A 7,561-nucleotide genomic window follows, 5' to 3' on the forward strand; every position below is an offset into this window, starting at 1 on the left:
ATCACTGTTCAATTAAAACTGTTTATAGCGCAAAATTCTCTTCGGTGATGAGGCGCATTTTTGGTTGAATGAATACGTTAACAATCAAAATTGTCGTATTCGGAGCAAAGATAATCCACACGCCGTTCAAGAATTGCCGATGCATCCCAATAAATGTACTGTTTGGTGCGGTGCCTATGGGCTGGTGGAATCATCGGTCCTTATTTATTTAAAAATGAGAAAGGACGACGGGTTACCGTGAATGGAAATCGATACAGAGCCATGGTCAATGAATTTTTGTTGCCAAATCTTCAAAATATGGAATGTGGACGAAATATGGTTTCAACAGGATGGTGCCACTTGTCATACCGCGGCCGAAACAATGGACTCATTGAAAGGACATTTCAACGACAACATTATTTTGGGAAATGGGCCGGTGAATTGGCCTCCGCGTTCGTGTGTTTTGATGCCACTCGACTATTTGTTGTGGGGATACGAGAAGTCATAGGTTTATATGTATAAACCAGCAACGATATTTAACATATCATTGCTGAAAGACGCTCTCAAATGCTTGAAAAAGTAAAAAAATTGACCTGAATGACTTTTATTAAATTATTTAGTCGGGGTGCCCCGAAGTCATATTTGTATGTAAATGCCAAGAAATTATCTACCAAATAAACAAGTGTTTGGCCATTTCAAAATTTGGCATAATTTGGCAAATTTCAAATCAGAAAGCTCTTTAAAAAACACACTTTAGAACATTAAATGCAAATTGGAGTATTGGTAAGATCGGAAAATGTAAAATGTATGTACAAAACTGAAAAACACGTCGATTGCTTGCCATTTTCTAGGAATCGAAAGTATTTATGTAATGTCCGAATCCATTTAACGCAAACATTGCATTGAGGCGGGGCTGGTCGACGAAACGGTGACCTCGGCACACGATTTTCTCTGTATACGAAATTGGTCATCGGAATTCGATTGAGTTAACACCTCCCTGAGTGCTGGACTAATAACATGTAGAGATATTTTTTCTGTAAACCGTTGCGAAACAGTTGGGCTTGCGATTGGTTAAACACACATTCAACATTTCCGGTACATGTAACAAAAAATAAAAAAAAAAGATCTGGTAACATTTTGTTTTTTGTCACATTCTGGAAATGGTCATAAGTTATAAAAATAAAATTATTATAAAAACCTCTATAAACCTCAAGGTCATTCGCCTCTTTGGACCAGAGTTACTATTTTTTTTATTCGAAAAGTTCAAGAATATATTTTCTGACATTTGAAAATTTTCTGTTCAACATTTTTACGGAAGAAACAATTGTTTCGGTGATAAAGTTCAACACAAAACTATAAAAAAATATTACGTAGAAGCAATGAAGGTATTCTTTAAGAAATATTATCTGTAAATTAGAAAATATGCCCGGGTTGGCGGTTCAATGCATATGGCGCTGGTCTTACAAATCAGTTGTTGTATGTTCGAGCCCCGACCTGGAAGGATTCGTAGTGTCAGTAGAATCGTAGCACTAGCCATGCAATGGTTCTGTACACTCTGAATCGGCTGCGAAGTCTGTTGAAACAGAAGGTCAAATTCCACTACAGGAATGTAATACCAAGGCTTCAAATTAGAAAAAGTGAAATCAAGTTGCTTAGACACCGTCGATTTTTGAAGAATATTAGTAACCCGTTCGGAATACCGGATGACAACTTTGAAAAGCTTTTTCGAATGTCTAAATGTTTGGCTGAAAAGTTTATTAAGTCGTTAGATCAACCCCTGGATTTTATCAATATATATATATATATATATATATATATATATATATATATATATATATATATATATATATATATATATATATATATATATATATATATATATATATATATATATATATATATATATATATATATATATATATATATATATATATATATATATATATATATATATATATATATATATATATATATATATATATATATATATATATATATATATATATATATATATATATATATATCTTAATTTCTTTCGCAAGAAGGTAGTCTAGACAATTACGTTATTGTTCTTTTTCGAGTCTCCATTTTCTATTAAAATTTACGGGAAACACAAATCAAGAAAATAGGCAAATTCTCTTTGCTATTTTCTTTCCTTTCAATAAATTTTGTAACCGGAGCTCAGCTGCTGAATTCCTTTGAAAGAAAAGACATTCCTAGATTTATTTCTGTTAAAAAAAATGGTGATGATTTTTTTCTGTCAGGTTAAATTATCAGTCCTCCTATCATCCTTCTGGTGTGAGTTAGAAGACAGGTTTCAATGCTACATTTATTTTTCTTGTGGCAAGTTTTAGGCCAACAAAAATATGCATACAACTTATGGGCACTAAACTCGACACGGTTCAACCGGCAAAAAAAATCGCCGATCGCAAAATTCGCATCCGTCTGCTCGACTTTCGAATGCACCACCAAAGTAGCTATCATTAATTGTACACTTCGTCGATTTCGGTCACGGGCAAATAACTGAACCAATCAAACCACCAAGTCAATGGACTTTTTGTTCGGTCGGTCAACGCCGACTACGTTTTAGTTGTTGTTGTTTTTTGTTTGTGTCGTTTCTGTCGTTTATGTTTACACTTTGCAATGCAGTTGTTTTATGATTACATGTTTTTTTTCGGTTTTTGCTGTTGACATGCTTGAACGTCCCGATCATTTCACGCGTCAACGATTATCGACACAAGTGCAAATTTTGGAATTAATTGAACGCTTTAGTATGTCGTGTTTGTGTGTGTGTGTGTGTGTGTGTGACTTTCGCAAAGGCAACGAAATTAACAGTTAAAATGCATCAACGATTCGGTGATGATCTGTGGCACCACCACTGGACGACGAATGCAGTTCAACGGCCTACGACGGTGTTGAAATTCAGACGGCGGATGGCGTGTGTTTTAGATATTCTAATCATTGGAAAATTTCATAACTATTTTCGTTAGGGGTTATTATCAAATTGTTAAAGATTATATGAGCTTGAAAATATAACGATATTTTTAAATATTTTGCCATGACCAAAAATTATTGTAGTTAATTTTACTCAGATTACGAAAGATCTAAACAACTTTGAATAATGTAGTAACAATAAGATTTGAGAAAATTCAAACTAGGTTAGAACTGGGATAAAAAAAACAATGAATAACAAGTTTTTGAAAAGGGGGACGGGTATAGCGCGATGGGTTAGTCGATGCCTTTCACGCAGCCCACCTGGGTTCGATTCTCAACCCCATCAGGATCAGAAAACTTTTCTGGTCCGAAGACGCGAATGACCTTAAGGTTGAAACCTCTATAATTGTAAAAAAAAGTTTTTAAAAATTTTATGAAAATTTTTGACTACACAAGGTTTAAGAAAATCGGAGTGGGAACTTCTCAGTCCCACTCCGATTTTCTTAAACCTTGTGTAGTGTCGGGTCCAGTAAAGAGAACACAATGTTTTTTGGGTTCAAAATTAACATTATTCATCAACGTAATCTTTACCAAGAGCAACGAAATCGACGGTCGAACATTTCAATACCACTTTTGTAAAACGATTTTTCTTCTCCCTCAAAATATGCCTCAGTTTCAGCGATAACCTCTTCACTCGTGCAAAATTTCTTACCGGCGAGCATTTTTTTTTAGGCAAACGATAGTTCGAAACATTTAGATGATTGAGATAAAGTTAAAATATAAACAGTCCTAAATGACTTCCTCGAGGTACACCAGAACTAACAGTGAACGGTGCTGGTATGCTGGTATTCCCTATTTACATCGTCATTTCACAACCAGTAAGATATGAATGCATCCAGTTCAGTGAAGTGCAACCAAAGCAATCTGTTGGGTTTAGTAATTATTCCACTTCGTGATGTAACGAAGCCTCCCTCATTATCAGTAAGATACATGACAGTATGTGTATGCCCACAAACTAATCAGACCTACACACTGGATCAGTTTGAAGGATTTTTCACGTGTTTTCCATCGTCGTTACAAATGAAAACTATGCCATTATTCCGGAACCGGACATTAACAATTTCCTAGCAACCTTGGGACCTTTAATTTGGTTTCGATTTTGCGAGCACCGGCCATACTAAGAAATCGAAATGAGTTCCGTTTTGCCTTTCTCATATAGAAAGGTTATGCAATCACTATGAAAACCGACTTTTGAACCGAGGCCCGGAGGGCCAAGTGTCATATACCATTCGACTCAATTCGTCGAGTACGCAAAATGTCTGTGTGTGTATGTGCGTATGTATGTATGTAACGTTTTTTTGCACAAACTTGTCTCGGAAATGGCTGAACCGATTTTCACAAACTTAGATTCAAATGAAAGGTCTTGTAGTCCCATACAAAATTCCTGAATATTATTTGGATCCGACTTCCGGTTCCGGAATTATAGGGTAAAATGTGCAAAAAATTGTGAAAATAAGTGCACTAACTTTTCTCAGAGATGGCTGAATCGATTTTCACAAACTTAGATTCAAATGAAAGGTCTTGAGGTCCCATAAAAAATTCCTGAATATAATTTGGATCCGACTTCCGGTTCTGGAGTTATGGGATAAAATGTGCAAAAAAAAGAAAATATGTGTTCTAACTTCCTCATAGATGCCGCAACCGATTTGCACTTGAAATTCAAATGAAAGGTCCTGTGGTCCCATACGTAATTTCTGAATTTCATGCGGATCCGACTTCCGGATCCGGAAATATAGGGTAAAGTGGGTTAAAAATTGTATACCATCACTGAAAATGGGGAAAACCTTAAAAAAAATTCTAAATCGACCTGAAATCTTTTCCAATTGATAGTTTTTATCAGTAGGCGGTCAAACAAACCGATTTCGGTTATTCTTTTAAGAATCGAAGAAAATTATTTTGAAGAATATCACAGTATTATATATGATAGTATGATTTATATGAGAAAGGCATCATTACACCACTAGGTGAATTAAAATAGGTTTTTTTTTTCAGAAGTTTTTGACAATTATCGACACTTCCGGAATCGGAAAGCGGGAACCGAGATAGCTAAAGCCGATTCGTTTTTCCATCAACTCAAAACACTTACATATTAGAAAAGTGTTAGCACAGTTTCGCTAAAAGATGGTTAAAATTTTTCAATAATCTTCATCTTATAATCCCGGAACCGGTATTCGAGTCCGGTTTACATTCCTTGGTATTCTATGGCATCATAAGATTTTTGTTTTAAATTTAAACTTGTGAAAATCGGTCGAAAAGTCTCCGATAATTCGACGAAGGTACCATTTTGGAGTTTTCCATCACTATTTTCGGTACTCTCGAAACTTATACGGAGAAAACTTTGTGCTATAAACTGTTTTGACTGAACACTAATTTGGAAAATAAATTTCCACGATTTGGAAGCGTTGTTTTGCAGTTAACCTTATCAGGATGATTTGCCGAACAATACTGAGTAGAGACGTCACTCTACACCGTCAAAACAACTTTTAAACAATAGAGTGATCCCTATTTAAAAAAATAAAAAACAAACCTAAAAAACACCCGTTATAACCCTAAAATTCACTCCAAAATTCTATATTTATTCTTCCAAATTTATTTCGTCCCCCTTAAAGTAATCCACACCGGCCAATACACTTGTATCAACGTTTGTTTTTCAATCCTCGAAACAATAGTTAAAATCAATTGCCGGAATAGCCTTCAATGCGCGTAATGATTCACATTTGATGTCTTAGTTTGACACAAAACGGTTTCCCCGGAGTGGTCGTTTGAGTTTGATGAATAGCCAGAAGTCACACGGAGCTAAATCATGCGAATATGGTGGTTGCGGAACGAGATTGGTGCCTTCACTTTTCTTAGGCCAAAATGATCTTTCAAAATGGTTTTTACTGATCCTTCCGATATTCCAACGATCTCAGTAAGGTCTCTGACTGTTAATCGTCGATTCTCGAGCATCAATTCCTTGATGGCCGTCCTGGACGTGGTTCTTCGTCAACGCGTCAACACCGTCTTATTCCACCAGGTCGTCATCTGGTTGATGTCTTTGACAACCTTTCCCTTTGCCTTGAGTCTCCTCTTCATGATTGCCCTGTATTTCTCAATAGGGCGGAACTGAGAGCAGTTGGGTGGGTTAAGGTTTTTCGGAACAAACTGGACCCCTTTCTCTGCATACCATTCTTGAACGACTTTGGTGTAATGACAGCTTGCCAAATCTTACCAAAACATTACGGGATGGTCGTGGGATCGAATGAACGGCAAAAACGGTTTTTGGAGACACTCTTTTTGGTATAGATCCGATGTCATTGTCTTATTTGTAACGAAAACTTTCGTTTTTTATTTTTTGCAACAGCTGCAAATGCTCTGCCAAATCATAAATTTTCTTGCAAATTTGTCGGCAAAAAATATTTAATTGACCTGGGATTTGCCCGAAGTCAGCCTTGATATAGGGTTCATCGTCCATCAGAAGACACCCGTCTAACTTGGTCAGCACCTGGCCGAATTTTGACCACACTATTCTGTTTTATGGTCCGATTTGGCTGTTTGCTAGCTCGTTACGGCATGATTCCTTCCCGGAGTCGAGTTCTCCTCACGGTACTATGGGCAGCACCGAATTTTCTGGCCAAATCACGGCCCGACAGATTAGGAATCCTCTTAATCGTCTTCAAAATCTCACCACGCAGTTTCCGGTCGACAGGTCCACTCCGACGATTGGCTTGAGGCTTCCGAATCGTCGTCAATGTTTCCTTATACCGTTTGATAACGCACCATACGGTATTTCTGGACAATTTCAGCTGTTTAGCTAGCCTAGAGATGCAGACCACAATGGATTTTCCAAATAACTGTGCACATTTTTTTGCCTTCTTTCGGCTTCCATGCTGATTGTTAACAAAGTACAGTCGATTTGCGGAATGTCAAAACTCATACGTGAAGCTGACAAAATTCCCGACACGTGGGCGCCAAAAACTTCCAAATCCGTCCACCAGGAGCGCCACAATATGAGCAAAAATTTGTTCCAATTCTAAATGAAGCAAGCTTTATTAAAGATTCATTTACTCTGGTCTTCCCTCAGACTATTTTTGTCGAACAAGAAATCTTCCATATACATCTCAATACCCACTAAAAATGAGCTAGCGCCCAGTGGTGAACTGTAGGGACCACTTTGGGAATCACTGATCTGAATTAAAGTTAGACTAACGACAAACATATTCTACCGAACAAATGGGAGTAAAAAATAAAACAATTGGTGGATTTCCATACTCAGTAGAGGAACACTGTCGCATAATCCTTTGGGAATATTTTAATATTTCTAAAAAGAACCGATTTGCGGAAATTGTCCAATGTTTACAACTGTTGAGTACTTTTTGTCATAATTTATTCATCTACACCAGAATCAACTGGAGATCTGGCTCAGACTCAGAATTCAGTTGCAAAACTCATGTTCGGAATCTAGAATTGTAATGAAATGAACTCATTTTCAGGATCCGAATTTAGTTCTAGAATTGAATTTTAAACTGCAAACCTGAATGAAGAAACTAGATTCAGTTCCAGAATCAAAATTTTGAGCTTAGTTCCGACGTGGCATGCAGGTTCTGAG

This window comes from Malaya genurostris, chromosome 1 (genome assembly GCF_030247185.1).
Source record: "Malaya genurostris strain Urasoe2022 chromosome 1, Malgen_1.1, whole genome shotgun sequence".
Lineage (NCBI taxonomy): Eukaryota > Metazoa > Arthropoda > Insecta > Diptera > Culicidae > Malaya > Malaya genurostris.